The sequence below is a fragment of the Saccopteryx leptura genome, chromosome 5, assembly GCF_036850995.1.
Source record: "Saccopteryx leptura isolate mSacLep1 chromosome 5, mSacLep1_pri_phased_curated, whole genome shotgun sequence".
NCBI classification, from domain to species: Eukaryota; Metazoa; Chordata; class Mammalia; order Chiroptera; family Emballonuridae; genus Saccopteryx; species Saccopteryx leptura.
In genome coordinates, this window is record NC_089507.1 from 117,240,827 (window position 1) to 117,264,545 (window position 23,719).

Below are 23,719 nucleotides of genomic sequence, written 5' to 3' on the forward strand. Positions count from 1 at the left end.
TGTGCTCTTCAAATGAATGACAGCCACCATGCACACATAGCTTATACAACAATTGAAATGTGGCTACTATAAATTAAGATTTGCTTTATGTACCAATCCCAGCCAGATAGCTCCATTTGTTGGTTAGAACATCATCCTAGATATAAAAGGTTGTGGGTTCAATTCCTGGTTAAGGCATATACAGGAACAAATCAATATTCCTGTCTCTGTCTCTCTCTCTTCCTATCTCTAAAGTCAACAACAAAGATTTGGTAGGTATGCAAAATACACACTGGATTCAAACCTTAGCATGAAAAGAATGTAATACAGCACATTAATTATAAAATATTACATAACGAACTATTTTTGATACAATGGGTTAAACAGCATATATTATTAAATTTATTCCAGGTATTAGCTACTAGAAAATTTAAAATTGTATACACAGCTCACTGGACAAGTATTCAGAGAACTCAAAGAGAATACTTCCATGCAGTGAGCAAGGTGATGAGTGCTACAAATGAGGCTGGAAAGGTAAGAGTTTCCAGAGGACCTTGAGTGGCTTCCCTCTGCACTCACTGAAATTCAAATCACATGTCATGATCTGACACAGGTTTCAGGTGCACAATTCTATAATACATCATCTGTATATTGCACTGTGTGTTCACCACCCCAAGTCAAGTCTCCCTCTATCACCATCTATGCCACAGACTTCTTTCCTTTATATGGCTGGCTACTAATCCTTCAGGTCTCAATTCACAAGTTACACCCTAAAGAGCCTTCCCCCTGACCACCTTCCACACCTACCTACCTCCCTGCCATCACTACTTTATTTATAGTACAAATCATAGTATGAAGTCATCCTGTTTATTTACTTTATATTGTCTGTCTTCTCCTTGAGGAGAGAAACTCACTGATCAAAGGGACTTTACCTGTTATGCTGACTATAATCCTGGTAATTACAACAGTGCCTGAATCTGTTAGAAGACACTAAAATAAAACACGTGAATAAAAGGAGGTCCAATATTGAAAACAGGAGCTCTTATTGCAGTGTGTGTAGTGTGAAATTAAGGACCCAGTAGCCCAGTCACAGTCCTGGAACGTACTGGCCCCATATAGCTTCATGTAGATCATCTCTAGAGCAGTGTTTTTATCTGCCAGTCCATGGACTGGTCCGCCAGAAATTCTGTGCCGGTCCATGAAAGAGTTAACCACCCTAATGTTGTATGATTATAGACCCAGTGATCTTAGTCAAGTTCATTTATGCTCAGGGGGATTTCTGCCTTAGCGGTACCTGAAATAACTCTATTTTCATCAGTCCCCAAGTGTGAAACGGTTGAAAACGATTGCTCTATGTTAGTTGAGCAATAGGCCAGCAGCAGTAAGAAATCCTGTGTGTCATATGCAGTTCACCTGTTTAAATAATATAACAGCAAAAAAAGTTTTAAGGCACTCATTACCTCCCACTCCCACTGAAAATATTTACTAATAAGAAAAATTGCTATACCCTATTAGCTGTACAACATAATATAAACTAAAAAAGTGCTTTGTCCCAAAATTATGAAGTTAGAAACAAAAAAAGGCAGCATATTACAATAGTCATCACAGGGAAAACACTAAGTTTTCTCTTACAAAGATATTTTTCATACTGCTCTTATGTCTCTTAATATACACACAAACAACATTAACTCAAAGCTCCATCTGTTTCTGCGGTTTAGTCATCCTGTTTTTGTGTTGAGACAGGGCTGCAGTTTTAGATACAGCTAGTGGTCATCTAACATTGGACATTCCCTCCACGTGTTTAACTGTGAAATGGTGGTCTATTAAAGGAAAAGTAAACATTGCAACATTGCCTAAGCCAATTTCATAAAAATTAAGTGGCAGATGCAAATGTTACTACCAGGTATTTGAAAAATAAAAACAGTGGCTCAGAATGATTAAGGGAGAAGTGCCAACAGATCGTATTAGCAGAAATGTTTAACCTACATACCAATTTCAGGGCAACATGCCTTAGACAAATATTACACATTTCACTCTCCCTTCAGTCCCAATCTTCTAATGACTTCACAACCCTTCTTATCCAACCACAGCTCTAGCCAGATTTAGATTATGTCTCTTGAGGAACTGCTTCAAACTCTCAAGGAAAAAGTAATTCCTGTAGTGTGTAATCTTTTTCAGAAATAGACTCAATCATGAAAGTAACCAACTGCAAAATCCTGACACAGATGACAAGAATCACAAAGCAGTAAGAAAATTAAGGGAATTCACAACTATATAAATACCTCACTCTGGAAATGCACAATGGCTGAGTACTGAAAGACCTGTATGAATATAATTTAACTTTTTTAAAATATGCTATCAATAGATATTAAGGGGGCATCTGATAAAACTTAGACTTCTAACAGCATTAAAAAGTGAAATGCAGAAAGTCATGGATGGCTGGAAGGTAGTAAAGAGACAAATATATGGTGACAGAAAATGATTTAACTTTGGGTGATGGGCATACAACAACAATTCAAATGCTATAAAAATGTTTATCTAAAACCTATGTACTCTTATTGATCAATGCCACCTCTTTAATTTTCTAAATAAAAATTAAAGAAAAACAAAACTACAGTGTAATATTTAAAAAAAAGGAAAGTCACAGATGTTTTCTGATTATGAAAAAAGATAAACTTCAAACAGGGATGATCTATATATACACATAATGATCATTTATCACCAAGCAATACCTTTTAATATCAAGATTCCCAATTAAGAGCTTCATCAATTTTTAACAATTGCAATAATTGTTACTATTTTCTAAAATAAAGAACAAGTATTATTACTATAATCAGAAGCTTCAGAAAAATATTAGAAAAGTTAACTCTGTCCTCAGTGGCTTTTTCCCATATGTACATATAATATCCAAAGATAGAATTATACTACTTTATACATGGATTTTTCTACCTTAACATCTTCAGTCACCAACAAATATGATTCCAATTATCATTTCTAATGGCAACATTATATTCCCTGTTGCACACATACATCATAATATGTAATCAGAGAACATTTACGTTCTCTATTTACCACTTATCCAGATGTTGGAAGTCCCAACCCACATAAAAATGGAATTAGCAATATCTAACTCTGAAAAGAACCATGCAAAAGTCATCTTAAGAGACTGCTTCTGATTTGATTTTAAAAGCCATTCAATAGGCCCTGGCTCTACCACTGGCTCTGTGGTAGAGCATTGGCCCAGCATGTAGATATCCCAGGTTCGATTCCCAGTCAGGGCACACAACAGAAGCAATCACCTGCTTCTCCACCTCCCACAGCCCTTCCCACTTCCCACAGCCATGGAATGACTGGCAGGAGTGAGATGGTCCCGGGGACTGAGGATGGCTCCTTGGCCTCTGCCTCAGGTGCTAAAAATAGCTCGAATGCTGAGCAACAAACCAATGCCTCAGATGGGCAGAGCATCCCCCCATAGGGGGTTTGGTGGGTGGAGCCCAGTCAGGGCACATGCAGGAGACTGTCTCTTTGTCTCCTCTACTCTCATTAAGAAAAAAGGGGGGAGCCATTCAATGATTGGAATGATAACTATGTATTAAATAAATCTGAGCAAAACATTTGATAATGAAAATCACATTAAAAGCAGCTTTTTCCAAAATATGACAGCATAACAATAGGATTTATAAAGGGCAAAAATAGAAACATCAAAAATAACTAAAACAATTTAACCAAATCCAGTAAGGGAATAGTCATCACAACCAAACTTGCTCGAACAAATGGTTTCGAGAGACAACTAAATACATACTCAAGGAGAGAATAATACTGAAGACCAACATTTAATTTCTCCACAGTCTGTTAGGATGCATATTTTGTAAACTATGGCAGGCAGAAAAGGTGGAAGGAAAGGGTCAACTGGCCTAATAAGTTGACTTTTTTGAACCCAAGTAAGTAGAAAACTACCTGAATCAGGAGAACCCTGATAGTTTAAAACCTCTTGTGTGAACTCCCAGGTGAGAAAATTAGTCAAATACAGAGGAAGTTCACAGAAAGCAAAATGACCTGCTACTTTTCTGTATTATCATTCCTCTATACCTCCCAACTTCTTTCCTTGATCTAGACTCAGGTTATGAATCACCAACTTCTAAGGATACTATCAAAATAATGTACAGGAGGATAAAGAAAATCTAAGAGAATCTAATCAGACTATACAGGGTTAACCAAGAGTAGGTTTACAGTTGTACAATAAATAATAATATAAGAATAAACTGTTTCATGTACTCAAAACTGTAAACCTATTTTTTGCCCACTCCTGTTATATATCTCAAGAGTAACTTTACTCAAGACAATTACACAAAAACCATCACACTGAGTCTGTACAGAGACCAAAGTGGGAGTATTTAACAAGTGGGTGTAGAAAATACTTTGAAAGAAATCTCAGAAAACCAGTAACTTTTTTATTATTGACTTTACAGATAAGGAGGGGGAAAGCAAGGAGTTTCAACTCAATGGTTGCTTCACTTTACAGTTCATTGCTTGCTTGTTGTATGTGCCTTGACCAGACAAGCCCAGATATTCGAACCAGTGACCTTAGCGTTCCAGGTCGATGTTCTATCTACTGAGCCACCACAGGTCAGGCAGAAAACGAGTAACTTTTTAAAACAAATACTGTTCTATGTCAAAGAATAGAGAGAACATGAATTCTATGAAAGAGTACACAACAAGAGGATACAAAAAGGAGGAAACTAGGATAAATAGGAAGAGAAATCTAGAGAAGATATTAAACCATTAAAGACAAAAACCACATCTGAAATAATAAAAGAATCAACATTGCTGAAAGCAATGTAAACCATCAAGAACACAGATATGAGAAATATCACAAAGTATACAGGACAAAAGCACAAAGATGATATAGCACTTAGAGAAAGATGGCAGATATAAGGATGGAGCCAACATATGTAAAATTGGAGGTCCTGAAGAGAAAACAGGGAGGGCACTCGTGAGTATAATAAAAGCAAGCTTTCTTGAAATAAAGGAAGATCTCAATCTGGAGACTGAAGGGAGCTTACCATGAGACAGGAAAAAGTCATGAAAAATCAACAAAAACCACCATGTCCTCATATCCCAGTGAAGCTGCTGAATTTTAAGCATAAAGAAGAATTCTAAAATCCAGGTAGATGACTTGAAAAATTAAAAAATGGCTGCCCTCAGTCTTCTCCAAGGAATGCCAAAAGACAAAGTAATGTTTTGTGCTAGAAAAAAAAAATGGATGACCCAAAGAATTATTTTTCCAGCCAAGATATCACTCATGAGCAACAAAAGGACTAACACAATCACAAGAAAAATAAAAACAAACAAAAAAGACTGGTAGTCTTTTCAGACAGAATGCAGCTAAACACATCTGCTTAATATCTGAAATCAACAGCCACTAACATTTGCCAAGTGTTTATTTTGATAACTGTTTTGTGCCAAATGACTGACATTATACAGTAAATGTTAATTTACTCAAACTAAACTCAAAACTTTTCCTTCATTGCAATTTTATTTTATAAAATGTCAGTAATACTCCCCTACCACCATGCACACAGTACTCACACAGCAAATAATTAATTTACTAAACATTTACTGTATACCAAAGATGGTGCAAGACACTAACAGAATTAGAAATTATTCTTCCCTGGAACTTAAGTTTCCCAAACTTAACCATGTGTCAAAGAAACTGAGGTGCTTTATTTATTTTTTAATTCAGCTGAGAGAGAGAGAGAAAAAAAAGGTGGGGAGGAGCAGGAAACATCAACTCCCATCCTTGCCTTGACTGGGCAAGCCCAGGGTTTCAAACCGCAGACCTCAATGTTCCAGGTCAGTGCTTTATCACTGCGCCACCACAGGTCAGGCCTAAACTGAGGTGCTTTTTAAACAGTTAAGAGCCCTAGTCCTGGGAGTTAAGGGGTGGGGGAAGGTGGAGGTGGGCTCAGGAGGAATAAATGGTGATGGAAGGAGACCTGACTTGGAGTAATAAACACACAACTGTGTACAGATGCGTTGTGGAACTGTGTACCTGAAAGCTGTATAATTTTATTAACTGATGTCACCCCAATAAATTCAATAAAAAGAAAAAGATTCTGAGTCCCATACCACCACTATTAATAATCTGAGAATTTTCAAGTTTGTTTGAATTTCCCAGGTAATTCTGCTAGCCAGGTTTAGAAATAGAGCCTCTTCCAGTTCTCTGTATTTTCAAAGGTAGATCAAATAATATCCAGTAATTTACTGCTGTGTTTTATTCTATTGTAAAATTTTTGACAATGGCAATATAGTACATATGCTGCTTTGCTATAAATATCAGATTCTAGATTGCACTCCTTTTGAAAACATTATTTTAAATGTAAAAAAATAGAATAGCAAAATGTACCTCTGAAAACATAACAGCTCGAGTTTGACAGGTTAAAAATAAATTGCCGTAATATACTGAACAAACCATACATTTGTTCCACTGAATATAATGACCATTTATGAAAATACAGATTATCCAGAAGAGTTGTTTATATACTGCTCACAAAAATTAGGGGATATTTCAAAATTGATATGAAGCGATAAAATATTCCCTAATTTTTGTGAGCAGTGTATTACTTTCTGAGCAAAATGAAAAGCAAATCTGATACATCTATTATCATGTCACATTAGATACAAGTATTGAAACATTAAATTAGTATCCAGTAAAACTCCTTTCCTTAAAAAATTCAGGTATTGCCTGACCGGGTGGTGGCGCAGTGGATGGAGCGTCGGACTGGGATGCAGAGGACCCAGGTTCGAGACCCCGAGGTCGCCAGCTTGAGCGCGGGCTCATCTGGTTTGAGGAAAAGCCCACCAGCTTGAGCCCAAGGTCGCTGGCTCCAGCAAGGGGTTGCTCGGTTTGCTGAAGGCCCGCGGTCAAAGCACGTATGAGAGAGCAATCAAGGAACAACTAAGGTGTTGCAATGCGCAATGAAAAACTAATGATTGATGCTTCTCATCTCTCTCCGTTCCTGTCTGTCTGTCCCTGTCTATCCCTCTCTCTGTCTCTGTAAAAAATAAATTAATTAATTAAAAAAAAATTCAGGTATTTGTATAATGACTTACAGAAAAATGTGATCAGAGAGAGAACCACTGATGAAGATTAAATTCTGGCAATAATATAGTTTGATGATTGATGGCATTAAGTGGAGATTTTCCTGTTTGCAACTGTCACTAGAAAGTTAAGCAGCTCACCTACTATATAATCCAGCAATCATACTCTTAGATATTTGTAACAGAGATATGAAAAGTTCTTTCATACAAACATCTGCACATGAATGCACAGCTATACTGGTTGGTAATAGCCAACAAATGGAAACAGCCCACCTATTCCTCATGGCGAATGGTTCAACAAACTTACATATATCATACCACAGAACACCAGTCAGCAATAAAGCAGAAATGCATGCATTAAATATACACATTTCCTTGGTTTCTCGGGGGAAATATACTGAAGTTACATACTGTGATTCCATTTATATAACATTCTTGAAATGACAAAATTATAGACTAAGAACAGATTAGAGGCTGCTAAGGATTAGGGAAGAATGGAAGGAGGAAGGGGCCTATAGCTGTAAGAGATAAGCACAAGAAACTGAGGAGCTGTTCTGTTATCTTGACTGTGGCGGCATTTACTTGTTATCTACTCCTGTGATAAAGTTACACTGAACTAAATACACACACACATGATATTGGTGAAATCAGAATAGGGCCAGTAGATCTGATCAATATTGATTTCCTGGTTGTAATAATATAATTTTGCAAAATGTTACCAATGCAGCAAACTGAATAAAGAATACACTGGAGAGCTATACATTACACTACTGTTCTTTTAACTCTGACATCTATCATTTCACATTTGCAGAATATAAGTTAAAATATTTTTAAAAGTAGTTTTCAACAAAAACTTTAAAAAAGAAATTCAAATGAAATCTTACCCAGATATACAAAAACTAGATAAAAATGGTACTGATTTTGCTTCTCTGTCCAGCTCCTAACAGTGCACGGCACTTTGCAGAACCTGCATGGCACTGAAATTGCATTTTGAAAGCATTAGGGAGACAAATTTATCAACTAGAGAAGCCCCTACTCAGTGTTGTAGATAGGCTCAGAGACCTTAAGTAAAACAAATAGTTAAACCAATTTTATGACAGGCTAATTGACATAAACAGAAGTTAAGTTCCTATGGCATCTCATCAACTTAATAACAAAGCAAAGTGTAATAAAACATGTCATTTGAAAAGTGCTGTGCTGTATTATTTCAATAAACCGTCCCATGTTTAATTTAAAAATTGGAGCTACAGGGATTTCCACAGGTATAATTTAGTAAACAGCAAATAATAATCAGTATATACACTATAACAGTAAAAAGCTGCCTTCTTCTTATCAATGAACTGTTATGTTAATAATGCTCCAATCTAAGGCCAATCCTTTAGCTTGCACACTAAAATCTCAACAATGCTCCACAACTGCCCCTCTAGTTTTTTCATCCACTGAACTGGATCCATCAGCATACAATAAGGTTCAGTGGACCCTATCCTCTAAAAAGAAAGAAAAAGAACCCTTTCCTTTAAGCCACATCCTACACCAACCAGTTTTGTTCTCTCCCTTTTATAGAAAAATTCCTTTAATAAAGTTTGTTAATCAGGTCTTCACTTTCCCAAATCCACTAAAACTGCTCACAACACTGGCAAATAATCCTTTTCAATCTCCTTTGCTAGTCCCTCCCCAAATTCCTGATTTCTAAACATCAGAATACCTCAGGATCAATCCAAAGCCATCCCTTTCAGTCTATAGCAGGGCAAACTTCCTGGTGGTACACTATGACCAAACCCATTCCTTTACATAATGCACGTGGCTGCAAAAATTAAAATATGTATTTGTGTATGCCTTACCAATCTCCCATGCTTCCCTTAATGTTTTCTTACTTTACACATTCCATTTTTTTATATAGAAAAATTCATCTTGGTTGATGCACTACTACAGATTCTTCATTCTATGATTTTCTGATATTTTTCTAATCTTTCACTACTAATCAACCTTTGACTTTTAGGTGTCTGCCAATTATAACAACTAAAAAATCCAGTGTATAAAATTATGTTCTACTCTTTGCAAAGTGTCTTTATTCCCCAGGACAGTCCCACCTTGGAATTCCTTCAGATCTTGAGTATAGCACATTTTATTAATTCTGAAGCAAACTCAGTATTATTTTACTGGATCTCATTAATATCAGTAATTGTAATCTTTGACACAGTGAACAATAAGGACCAAAGAGAAAATGAAGAACTGTGAACTGAACATAGGTTGGTTTGCTTACATAAAACTGAAGAAAGCCTGACCAGGCAGTGGTGCAGTGGATGGAGCGTTGGACTGGGATGCAGAAGACCCAGGTTCGAGACTCAGAGGTCGCCAGCTTGAGCGTGGGCTCATCTGGTTTGAACAAGGCTCACCAGCTTGAGCCCAGGGTTGCTAGTTTGAGCAAGGAGTCACTCAGTCTGCTGTGGGCCCCCGGTCAAGGCACATATAAGAAAGCAATTAATGAACAACTAGGGTGCCGCAATGAAGAACTGGTACTTCTCATCTCTCTCCCTTCCTGTCTGTCCCTTTCTCAAAAAACAAACAAAAAAAACCCTGAAGAAAAATAATTTCACAGAAGTAAACTTTTATCTCTAAGGACAAAATGTTCAAAATCTCACATGCTTTATATAGATAGTAATACTGTATGACATTAATACTGTTGTTACACTGCTTTGATAGGCAATTTTTACTGGCATTGAAAATTCATTAAATATACAGGAGTGAGGTCAAGAAGAACAATGGTGTGGGCGATCCCCTTGGTCTCTCCCCTTGCTATAATTCAATAAAGGATTACACGTCTGAGATCTCTATGCATGCAAACATCTAAAGCTGGGCAAGTGGAAGTGAACCAGGGAGGTGAGAAGGAAGAAGAGCTCCAAGAGCTGCGAATGCAACCCTGTAGCCCAGAGCTCACTGTTTGGCTAAGAGGGGGAGGAATCAGGTTGTGGATGGCAATCCCTTCAGCTGTCAGGAAAAAGAAGTTCAGTTAGCATTCCTGTAGGAGTGGGCAATACAAGCTGCAGCTAAGGCCAGTAAATGAAGCACAGAGGTGTGGCCACCACTGTCTGGCAACCAGACAGAGAAGCAAAGCCACAGAGTCAGCCTTCCAGAGCTTCCCTCCCTCACCCTTCATGTCAAGTTGCAGAGCAGATAGTGTGCAAACCCAAAAAGTGGTTACTACAGAAATACTTTTTACCAGAGCACTCACACTCTGCAACTAATCCTAGCGTTGGGTGGAAGTGCAGTGGTGGTGGTGGAGGTGGGAGATGCTGCAGAGGTTTGCTGGCTACAAATGCTGGGAGGACTGAGCAACAATGGACGCAGCCCGATCCCCTCAGCTATCCTACCACCACCACCAAGGCTGCACTGCCCGTGCTATCTGGCTGCAGAGGACAGCCCTGGGATTTCATGGATTTGGAGCCCCAACACCCACCGCATTCCCCTACAGAGTGGGTGCACTGGGACCAGAATAACCAGATCACAAGAGGAGGCACCTACCTTCCCAGGGAACACAGAACATTTCCCACCAGCCTGCAGATATCAGAAAAGCCAGAGAAGTGAAAAAATAAAAAAAAACTTGTGATTCAGTGCCACTTACTAGAAACAACAGAAAGACATCAATCTCTAGAGAAGTGCCACTCATACACAGATGCCTACACAGAGAATCCAACAGAGACCATGAATAATCAAAGTAGTGAGACAGCTCAGAAAGAAAATAAAAAATCTCCAGAAAAATTAACTTAAAGACATGGAAATATGTAATTTAAGTGACAGAAAATTCAAGATAGCAGTTCTGAAAAAACAAAACGATTACATCTGTAAAACAGAACCAAATAAAAATTCTAGAGATGAAGAACTCAAAAAGATCAAGATTGAACTATTGAGTCTGACAGGTAGGAGTACAGTGGATAGATACAACATTGACCTGGAACAGTAACGTTGCTGGCTCAAAAATTCGAGGTCACAGGATTGAACATGGGAACGCTGACAATTCCAAGGTCATTGGCTCTGCTTTAGCCCTTTGGTCAAGGCATACAAGAATCAGTCAATGAACAACTAAAGTGAAGCAATTATGAATTGATCTGTCTCACCATCTCCTCCCTTTTTCTTCCGTCCTTTCACTCTCAAATCAGTAAAAAAAATTTCCAAAAAAGAAAGATAAACTAGTGACCGTAGGAAATACAGCTGATCACATGAAAAGAAAAAGAATTAGTGTTACTGAAGATGCAGAAGGAAGATGAAAGTCTTAAGCATAAAAATAAAAAATAAATCTACGAGAAGTATCTGACTCCATCAAAAAAAGCAATATAAGAAAAATAAGCATACCAGAGAAGCGAAGGAACGACAAGCCAGTTCAAATAAATAGTTGATGAGATCTTCCCAAACCTAAGAGCTAGATCCTCATATCCAAGAAACAAACAGAACGTCTATCTACCTCAACCTAAAAGGCCTTCTCAAAGGCACACTGTATCAAAACCATCAAAAATTATTGACAAAGGAAGAATTCTCAAGGCAGCTGGGGAAAATGAGAAAATAACCTATTAAGGAAAGCCTGTTAGACCCATCATAGATTTCTCAGCAGAAAATCTACAAGCCAAGAGAGTGGAATCAATATTTAAACTATTGAAAGAGAGAAATTACCTGCCAAAAATAATATATCCAGCAAAGTTATCCATTAGATATGGAGAAATAAACTTCCAAACATACAGAAACTGAGAGAATTTATCACCAGAAGACCTCCATTGCAATAAATATTCAAGATTATTCTATCTGAAACAAAGAACAAAGGGTCACAAAACTATGAGTAAGATCTCCAACAAACTTACAGTATAAACAGGGATAACTTATCACAATAAAAATATAAAAGGAGAGGAGGGAAAAGGCCTGAATATGCAAAGGAGGATGGAATTCAAAAGAAAAAGGACTACTGTATATATGAAACGTTCACAACCCTATGGTAACCACATACACAAAAATCCCAAACTGAGACAGATAACTTAAGAATAAACAGAAAAAAAGTATGGAATACCACCAAACAAAAATAACAGAAACAAAAAAGAAAACCAATGGAGACACAGAGCTACCAGACAACAAATGAAAAATGGCTATAGGTTGGGGTAGTTAGCCTTTTTATACCTATTGCCCACTTTTGTATCTCTGTTAGTAGTAAAATTTTCTAACCGCCCACCGGTTCCACAGTAATGGTGATTTATAAAGTAAGGAAGTAACTTTACTTTATAAAATTTATAAAGGAGAGTTACAGCAAGATAAAGCATACAATAATAATTACTTATCAAGTACTTTATGTCCAATTTTTGCTACGTTTGGCAGGATAAATCTTTATAAAACAACTTACTATAGTTAAATCTATCTTTTTATTTATACTTTGGTTGTTCCGCTACCGCCCACCATGAAAGCTGGAATGAACATTGATATGTAAAGACACATGCAGCCCCATGTTCATTGCAGCATTGTTCACAGTGGCCAGGACATGGAAACAACCAAAAAGCCCGTCAATAGATGACTGGATAAATAAGATGTGGCACATATACACTATGGAATACTACTCAGCCATAAGAAATGATGACATCGGATCATTTACAGCAAAATGGTGGGATCTTGATAACATTATACAAAGTGAAATAAGTAAATCAGAAAAAAACAGGAACTGCATTATTCCATACGTAGGTGGGACATAAAAGTGAAACTAAGAGACATTGATAAGAGTGTGGTGGTTACGGGAGGAGGGGGGAAAGGGAGAGGGAAAGGGGGAGGGGGAGGGGCACAGAGAAAACTAGATAGAAGGTGACAGAGGACAATCTGACTTTGGGTGATGGGTATGCAACAAATTGAAAGACAAGATAACCTGGACTTGTTATCTTTGAATATATGTATCCTGATTTATTGATGTCGCCCCATTAAAAAAATAAAAAGAAAGCTGGAATGCCCACTAGTGGGCGGTAGGGACCAGGTTGACTACCACTGCATTAGACCAAGTGGACACAACTGACATTCACAGAGCCTTTCATCCCAGAACATCAGATTATACTTTCTTCTCCAGTGCACACGGAATGCTCAAGGACAGATCATATGCTGGGTATTAAAACTAGCCTCAAAAAATTTAAGAAGTTACCATGTAACCCAGTATTGGAAAAACAAGTGATTTTTTTTTTTAGGTTTGCTTGCTTGTATTGGGGCAGTGCCAGGTGTCTAGAGTCTATGAAAGGCTGCTGGTGCTTGCCTTCAGGGCAGCAGATTACAAACTGAAAACTGCCTTCCTGCTTGGGAGGGGTCATTGTTTGCTGGAAAAGGAGCCCCCCCCCCCCATCCTGTTTTGCTGGAGTGCAGAGAGAGAGAGAGAGAGAGAGAGAGAGAGAGAGCACACACTGAGGGGCTTGGGAGCTCTGAGATTTTGGCCCGGTCTGTTTGGCTGAGCATTGCTGAGGCAGGTGGGGGCCTGTGAGTCCAGGTGAATCTGGAAAGCTGAGGAGCTTGGGGGCCCTGCCTGTTCAGCTTGTCCACTGTTACGAGGCTTTAATTAGCGGAATGGCCCACCATTTTCTGGCTCCACAGTTCCTTTACCATCTGCCTGAGTTCAATGAGAATCTGCACAATGATGGCAGCAGCCACTGGCATTACACCCAGTAATCATTCTTCTGATTATCAACCCAAAATATTTGATAGCATTTATTTGCAAAGATATATAAGGTCTACTGGAAAGTTCTGTCCGTTTCTATCACAACAAGTTTCAACACGTAAGTAAGCTCATGTTTATTTGGCACATGTGTGCCTCTCTATTTTTATCACTTTAATGTATACATACTGACAGAGCAAATTAACTAAAACAAAGTTGATTCACGTTAGTCTTATGTGTGAAGCGATAGTGTACCCATGGCTACTGACAAAGTTCATTTATGTCACTGTAATTTTTACAAATTTCAACAAGGAAGAAATGCTACAGAAGCATGTCTGTCGCATCCACCATATACCCTGGACTTAGCACCCTCCGACTATCACTTGTTTTTGTCCTTACAAAATTTTTTGAAGGGCAAAAAAATTCAAAAATGAAGAAGGTATCAAACAAGCACTGGTTCAATTTTTCGCATCAAAAGATAAAACATTTTTCAAAAATGGGATATACAAATTGCCCTCACGCTGGCAAGAAATCATTAATAATAATGGCAATTATATTATTTAATAAAGTTTATTGACAGTAAGAAAAATTTGTATTTTGTTTTATTTCAAAAACGGACAGAACTTTCCGGTAGACCTTATATTTACCCTATGTTCATTCTTCACGGTGGCCAAGATATGGAAACAACCAAAGTGTTCTTCGACAGAGAACTGAATAAAAAAGATGTGGTATACAGACACAATGGAAGACCATTCAGCCATCAGAAAAATGAAATACTACCATTTGCAACAACATTGATGAACCTTGAGAATATCAATGCTAAGCAAAACAAGTCGGTCAGAAAAAGCTAAGATCTATATGATTTCATTGATATGTGGGATATAAAACTGAAACTCAGACACAGAGAACAGTATGGTGGTTACCAGAGAGAAGAGGGATGGGGGAGTAGTACGGGTAAAGGGGGACAAATACATGGTGATAGAAGATGATATGACCTTAATAATAGGTGGGCACACAAAGCAATACAGATCAAGTATAACAGAAATGTACACTTGAAACTATATAATCTTGTTAACCAATGTCACCCAAACATATTTAATTTAAAAAAATAAAACACATTAAATTATGCCTGATGTTTTATTAATCAATTACACAAGTACTGAAGTTAATTTCTTAACACCTCAGGGTATAACACCTATTTTTCTAAGAAAAAGACTGCTTCACATTAAACAATCTTAACTTATACAACCTTTTCAGAAGATGCAAAGTATGCAACAATTTTTCTAGTCCCAAGTACTGTATTTAGGATACCCTTATCTTAAAACTTATATAATAAACTGCCTGACCTATGGTGGCACAGTGGATAAAGCGTCGACCTGGAAATGCTGAGGTCACTGGTTCGAAACCCTGGGCTTGCCTGGTCAAGGCACATATGAGAGTTGATGCTTCCAGCTCCTCCCCCCGTCTCTCTCTCTCTCTCTCCCTCTCTCCTCTATAAAATGAATAAATAAAAAAAAAAACACCTTATACAATAAACAGATTAAACTGGCAAAGTTCTCACTAGTAGGAAGGAAAAGCAGTCTTCTTCAACCCAAAGTAACCCATTCATATCTGGTCTAAAAAGTGAGTGGTAATGTAGAACAGTTCACAATTATTTAACAAATACCTAGAATTTTTTGATGGAACCAAAGCACTAAGATGAGAGAGACATTTCCTTAGAAAGCAAGGCTTTGTAAAAAACCTTTACAGTATTTTGGTTTTTGGTTTGAACCAAAGGAAATTCCTAACATTCCTAGTGTAATCCCCAAGTGATAAACCATCACTAAGAATTAGAGGGCGCTTGAGTACCAAGAACTCCAAATATATATCCTATTTAAACCTCAAATATGTCATATTTGCTTCCACAAAAAAATTAAGGATACTTCTGTAGATATAAAGGACCCAGGTTATCTTAGCATCTAGGTTTTAAGTTTTAGATTTTGTTTTAAAATTTTAAATTTAAGTTTAACCCAGATTTTCTGCTATTCATCATGCCACAGGCTTCTTTGTTCCCCTACTCCATTATAGCTATCATTCATATAGCACAAAGCAGTGGCTGTCAAACTTTTATGTCCATCAACAAGACTTGCGATCATGTTAAATGTGACTTTCTGATTCAGTTGATCTTAATTGGACTGAGTGGTATGTTAACACCAAAATGATTCTGGGACAGGAGGTCCATGAACCACAGTTTGAGAAACAATGGTACGTTTCTGACCATAAAAAAAAATAGCCAGAATATTCCTCTAAAATATAACAAAAATATAGAGCACGTTCTGAAGAACACTGTAAAATTTACAAGACTTAAGATTACTGGCAGTACAAAACATGGAAGCAACTCAGAGCCCATAAGTAGACAAATGGGTAAAACGCTGTTGTACATTTGCACAATGGAATACTACTCAGCTGTACCCTCAGTGACTGCATGGATGATCCTGGAGATTATTATGCTACATAAATAAGACAGAGGAAGATAAGTACTATATGATTTCAATTATATATGGAATTTAATGAACTAACAAAACAGAAACAGACTCATAGATGCAGAGAACAGACTGACAGCTATCAGAGGGGAATAAGGGTTGTGTGAAAAAGGTGAAGGGGGCCCTGGCCGGTTGGCTCAGTGGTAGAGTGTCGGCCTGGCGTGTGGAAGTCCCAGGCTCGATTTCCGGCCAGGGCACACAGGAGAAGTGCCCATCTGCTTCTCCACCCTTCCCACTCTCCTTCCTCCCTCTCCCTCCCTCTCTCTCCCCCTCCCGCAGCCAAGGCTCCATTGAAGCGAAGTTGGCCCAGGCACAGAGGATGGCTCCATGGCCTCCGCTGCTAGAATGGCTCCTATTACAGTGAGGCAACATATAGGCCAAACATCACCCTTTGGTGGGCATGCTGGGTGGAACCCAATCGGATGCATGCAGGAGTCTGACTGCCTCCTCTCTGCTTCTAACTTTGGAAAAATACAAAAAAAAAAAAAAAAAAAAAAGGTAAAGGGATTTAGCAGTATAAATTGGTTTTTCAAAACAGACACGAAAATGTAAATTATAGCATAGGGAATATAGTCAATAATATCTTGATAAACATGATAAACATATATGGGCCCAGGTGAGTACTTGAAGCAGAGGGGAGACCATTCTATAAAGTACATGATTTTTTCACCACTTTGCTGTACACCTAAAATGAAATCAGAAAAAATACTGGATGTAAACTCTATTATAGATCTTCTTAAATCAATAAGAAAAAGATTACTGGCAGTACATTTTATAGTATATTTTCACTTTTTGTTAAAATAAAACAAAACAAAAAAACCCACCCCCTCTATAAACCCTAAAAATAACTATAAGATTTAGTCTTTATGATGAGACATTTAGTCTTCTGGCAGGAGACAAGATTTATCAGAATCTATGCAATTAATCTGTTGCTACCCCATGTAAGAACCATAGTGCCACAGATGTCACTGTAATCTTATTGTTTATACCGTTTCAATTCAATGTTATTACTCTCTAATTATTATTCCTTTTTTTTGTTTTGTTTTGTTTTTGTTTTGCATTTTTCTGAAGCTAGAAACAGGGAGAGACAGTCAGACAGACTCCCGCATGCACCCGACCGGGATCCACCCGGCACGCCCACCAGGGGGCGTCGCCATGTTGCAACCAGAGCCACTCTAGCGCCTGAGGCAGAGGCCACAGAGCCATCCCCAGCGCCCGGGTCATCTTTGCTCCAATGGAGCCTTGGCTGCGGGAGGGGAAGAGAGAGACAGAGAGGAAGGCGCGGCGGAGGGGTGGAGAAGCAAATGGGTGCGCTTCTCCTGTGTGCCCTGGCCGGGAATCGAACCCGGGTCCTCCGCACGCTAGGCCGACGCTCTACCGCTGAGCCAACCGGCCAGGGCTCTAATTATTATTCTTAATCGCCATTTTATAAGTCATTTTAAAACTACCTAAATAACAAATATCTGAGATATTCAGTAAGAAGGAAGAACAAAGACAGAGAATGTGAGGAAAGAATGTGCCTGAAATGCTCAAGGAAGTATAAGGAGGTCACAGTGGTTAAAGTTCAAGAGAAGAATCTAGATCAGTGGTTGTCAAACTTTTTGAAGTCAAGGCGCTTGAAGCCCAAGATTGCTGACTTGAGCCCAAGGATTCTGGCTTGAGCAAGGGGTCACTTGACTGTGGTCAAGGCACATATGAGAAAGCAGGGGTCACTTGACCGTGGTCAAGGCACATATGAGAAAGCAATCAATGAACAACTAAGGTGATGCAACAAAGAATTGATGCTTCTCATCTCTCTCCTTTCCTGACTCTCTCTCTCTCTCTCTGTTCCTCTTTTAGTCTCTCTTGCAAAAAAAGAGAAAAAAAAAAGTGTTTACCCCAAAAACCCACAAGGCAGCCAAAGTGGACAGAGATCATACATTATATAATTTTTAACTTTAACAGAATGTGCTTCCCTTTATCTAACATCAGGATTATGAAATTCTTTTCTTACCATAATGCTTCTGTGTGCCTGCATTTTGAACCTAGGGTATATGAGAATATATTTACTTCTGATTTCCTTTCTTTTAAATTAAGGCTTCAGAGAAAGTTATGTTCTAGTTGCTACAAGCATGCAAAGTCTACTTATTAGAATAAGAAGTAGGTTGGCATTCTCCACTCTCCTTGGTACATTTTCTAAAACTCTAGGACAGTGGTTCTCAAAGTTTTTGATGTCTAGGTGCATTTAAAATCCTATGAATAATTGTAGGTGAAGTATATTCAAACTTCTGAGATATATGTTATAATAATTAAGTCAAATATTAAAGAAAAAAAAGTCCAAGAGTACTTTTATGGTAATTAAATGAAATAAATATGATCAAGTTAAATTTATTCTGATATTAAAAATATTTTATGCTACATATTTTGTTATGCTAAATTTTTAGAATTAGTAAAAAAGGGGTTAAGAAATTAAAAAACAACAAAAAGTTATCTTTTTATATACATAGATACATGCTTAGTAAGATTTAGTAAATTCGGCAGGTCCCGGAGCAAATGTGTTAAGTTTTTTCATTCTTGTGTTTATGAGAAACATGAACCTGATGTGTCTTAGTGGTTTCTTCAATGTTTGGGCACATATTTGAAAGGCAAACTCTCATTTCCTCATCAATACATTAAAGAATTCCTCTCTTTTTACTCTAAATTGTGTTGAGGGTAGAAAATCCTAATTCACATAAATAGGATGTTGGAAATTGTAGTAAAATGTTCAAAGCTTTTTTAGATATTGCCACATATTCTTCTTTTATAGAAATCCAAAAGGCTTCAAGAGATAATTCCTTATGTTTAATCATCAATCCACGATCAGTATCAGTAGCTATACCTGCCACTATATCTTCTGTTAATGTTAAACCAAAATCACTTGAAGCTTCCATGAATGGGTTTCTAATCCAGTCGTATTGTTCAGTGTTAAGTAACAAAAAATAAGAAACCAATGTTTCTTCTAAGCTTATTAAATGTTCATTATTGGAAGTGTTTCATTTATGCAACTGTTATTTACCAATGGAAACATTTCCAAATTACCTTCAACAGCTTTTCTTTTCCAGATCTGTAGTTTTCTTTGAAACACTTTCATTTTGTCAGTGGATGTGAGAATATTTTCTTCTTTCCCTTGCATGCTAGTATTCAAAATATTGAGCTGCTGAAATATATAAGACAAATACTGTAACCTGGCGATCCAATATACCCACTGAAGGAGGTTACAAAAATGTAACTGTTTCATCTCTTCAAGAAATGCAAGTTCTTGTCCTAGCTCCTGTACACTGGTAAGTACTTTTCCCCTTGACAACCACCTCATCTCAGTGTGTAAAAGCAGCCATCTGTGTTGTGAATCCATATCGATACAAAGCTTTTTGAACAAACACGATTTGATAGGTCTTGTTTTAATAAACTTTTCCATCTGAACAACTTGATCTAAAACTTCTCTTAATTTTTCTCCCAATGTTTTTGCCATCAAGGCCTCCTATGAAGAAAGCAGTGAGTTACGATGACATTCTCATTTTGTTTTTTTACAAAAGATGTAAGACCCTTAACACAGCCTACCACGGAAGGGGCGCCATCTGTACAAATGCCTACACATGACTTCTATACTAACTGATATTTATCAAGATAGTTATTCAAAATGTTAAAAACATCTTCATCTTTTGTACACACACCTAATTCTTTGCAAAACAGAAACTGATTTACTATTTGATCTTTATTAATAAAACAGACAAATGCTAAGAGTTGCATCATGTTGGTAATGTCTGTTGACTCATCAACTTGCAATGCAAAATTTGAATACGGAAGCTTATTACTGCATACATTTTTCTCGATATCAGCAGACATTTCTATAATATGCCTGTGAAGTGTATTGTTGGACAGAGGAATCTTGCTTATTTTCATTGCTGCTTCATTTCCTAGCACTGTCGTGGCCATTTTTTTGCATGCAGGCAAAATAAGTGACTCACCTACAGTATGAGCTTTCCTATATTTTGCTATCAGTTCTGAGACTTGATAAGAAGTGATTTGAGCTTACTCAGCAAGTCATTATACTTTTAAAAGAATGTGCCGCTTTTGTTTGTTGTTCAATCTCTTGAAAAAATGTACATATTTATCTTATAAATTAGAGTGTATAGTTTTAAAATGTTTACTCAATTTACTAGGAAGCAATGATTCATTTGCCATTTTACATCCACATACTGAACAGCAGTAAAGGATGATCTTCACTTCTGGTCCAAGTGAAACCAAAGCTTAAATAACTTTCACTATGTTTGCGAGTAGGCTGCGATTTTGCTTTCTTACTTGTACTCAACTTTTGCTCACTTCCAGAATCGAATTCTTCAATATCACGCTTCTTTTTGAGAAATCTATCCATTTTATTTGGGTATATTTATCTAAAAATAATATAATGATGTGTGTTGGTCAAATAAGTTTGTAAATATGATATATATGTTTGCTCGCTTGTGACTTATATTGGGTGTGGGGGACAGGCTGTAAGCAGGCCAGGTCGTTGTAGCCTAAGGTTTGGTTTTGGGACTAAGCTTTTCCCCACACCCTTGACTGATTGTATGATCTGGGTGGTGCACTCTCATGAGGAATCCAATTATGCCTTGGATAAGTGGCTTTGTATCAGAGACTTCCTTGTTTGTATATTGGATTAAGGGATTTTGGTTCTCTACACTATAAAGTGGGACAGACCAGGAGCTTGGACACACAGTTCCTGCTATCACAATTGCAGGGGCTTCCCTGATCCCTTGCCCTTCATGGGAAGAGCTGGTTTTCTGCTTTTCCCTTGTCTTCTTTTGTGGTTTGCCTGTCTTGGTGAGACACCAATAAATAGGATGGCCCCCCATCCTCTGACTCCGCCATTTCTTTATCGTCTGCCCGAATCCAATGGGAACCTGCATGTGAATGGCCACGATGGCGGCTCCTGGCCTTACAATGTGTTAATAATAAATATAATAATGATGTGTTAACAAAAAGAGCAGTATTTCCATAATGAAATGGTATAATAGAGTAAACTATATTTATTTTTATATATGAGCACATACTGTGAACCAGAACAGTTAGTAATTCCAGGTCCCTAGTGAGAACGGTGCGGAATTAAGAAAATATGCAGAATTAAGAAAATACGGGGTGGGGAGGGCCCTGTAATTGCTTCTGGCAAGAACAAAGCATGCCCCAAAACTGCATCTTGCTTTATAGGGCAAAGTGAGGTCATTAGCAAATCTTAACTTTACACCAAACAAAGGATAGAAGAAACTTTCCTCCAGTCTTTCCGGGGAACATGGGGAGTAGTGTAAACAATCCAGCACCACAGCCTAACAGCCTTTTGCAATCTAATCAGGCAAGTGAGGTGGGGGGTTGGGCAGACTGTCAACTTACAACCAATTCCGCACACCTCTGTTCTCAAAAAAACTAAACTCCAAAACCCTGTTGATTTTTTGGTCCCCAACAGGCACATATTTCTCTGGAATACCATAGGGCGCACCTAGAAATCTTCTAGGGCCCACCATTGTGCTCTGGCACACACTTTGAGAACCACTAGTCTAGATGCATAAAGTCAGAGCCAAAACAGCAGAATGAGGAACAAACCACATAGGGTCTGTGGGCCATTAATAACTTTCTAGAAGGTTTTAAGCAAATAAGTGACTTGATATGATTGCTGGACTGAGAATAAACTGCAGTACTGGCAAGCAAGAAAGCAGGAAAACCTGTTAGGAGACTCAACATTATTGGCCTGAGCAAATGGGAGGCTGTAGTTTCTACATAACAAAATGGGAAGTTTGAGAGAAAAACAAGAAGCTCAGTTTTGGACACTACCCGATAATCACCACAAAGGGTTATATGTGGTAACAGATGTGCTAACTAAACTAGACTGGGATTTGGGAAGTTAGAGGAAGTTGGTGGTGGTTGGAAAGCTATTATCACCTTTGTTCCTGTTCTTTAATTAGAATCTTTCCAGAAAATCAAAGTCCAGTGAATTGCAGAAAAAGCTGAGTGGAAAGCAATGTCTTCATTACTCAGTAGAATTTTGCCAAACCAACTCGAACAAGCCATACAAAAAATAAGCAAAGGCCTCGCTGGAGCTGCACTCTGGTAACCGTGCATGATACAATACGGGAGGACTTGGTTTTCCCAAGTGAAACTGTGAGCAAGACAACCTGCATAGAACTGCATGGCATGGCAGCCAGCTCATAAAGGTTCATCTGGATAAAGCCCAGAACAGCAAAGCCATGGAACATGAGGTTGAAACATTTCCTGCTGTTTGTGAGAAGCTCACAGGCAAGGATATTAATTTTGAATTCCCAGAGTTTCAGTTGTGAACAAAAATAACTAAATAAAATATCATTCACAATATAAAACACCGAAAACGTTTATACTCTATTTTACATATTTTAATCTTAAATCAGTTTAAATGGCACTATATAATTACATAATGCCTTGTTCTATAATACCCTACACATAGCTCATCTATGAAGTAAAATCCAGAAAAGGCTGTACATTTAAAATACAAATATACAATTTCTGAAATATAAGGCATCTTTCAAATTTTTGAAGTAAATCCACCAGAAATTGGTGTATGGCCAGTAGCCACGGCCACCATTACGGCCAATGCAGATTCGCATTTGATTTGTACAGACACGATAATGAAAGAACAGAGCCAAGAACTGGTGAGCCATTAACTTTAATCCTAGCTTGCACTTGGCGGGCAAGAAATACACACAGTGGGAAAACACTTTCCTTTCCATTCAGGGCTCCCAAAGCCACTGATTTATCCAAGTTTCCTAGAATTAAAGGTTTGTACCTAACCAGCCTTATTTACCTCTGTTTCTCATCTCCTTCTCTCTGCACAAATTGACTTCTCCTTCAGCATTCCTCCATTTAGGCTGCTTCTCCTCCCCCCTCCATGTGGCCTTTCTCTGCTCTCCTGCAGCAGGGGCTCCTCTGCCCCATTTTATAGTGTAGAAATCAAAACCTTTAATCCAATATACAAACAAGGAAGTCTCTGATACAAAGTCACTTATCTGAGGCATAATGGGATTCCTCATGAGAGTGCACCACCCCTCATCATGCAACAGTCAAGGGTGTGGGGAAAGGCTTAGTTTTGAAACTAAGCCTTAGGCTGTAAGGATCCTGGCCTGCTTACAGTCTGTCCCCCACACTCAATGCAAACTATAAATGAGCAAATATATACATCATATTTGCAAACTTATTTGACCCACAATTGGTATTTCAGCAATAGACTAAATTTAAAATGTTTAATACATAGTATTTTGAGAGTCAACATGAGTATTTCGCACCCTGAAACAAAAAAATGAATATTGTATTTGGTGGACAACTTAAGACTTAATAAACATAAATAAAGTTATACTGACAAGGTTACAAACTAAACCACTTTTTATATAAACAAAGCTGATTTATACAGTATATACAGCAAAAG

General features: G+C 37.8%; 1 protein-coding gene across 9 annotated transcripts in view; it reads right to left on the reverse strand.

The window, feature by feature from the left end:
• Positions 1 to 23,719, reverse strand: part of WAC (WW domain containing adaptor with coiled-coil) — a 111,181-nt gene that overhangs the window by 64,015 nt on the left and 23,447 nt on the right. The gene's annotated exons all lie outside the window — the stretch shown is intronic.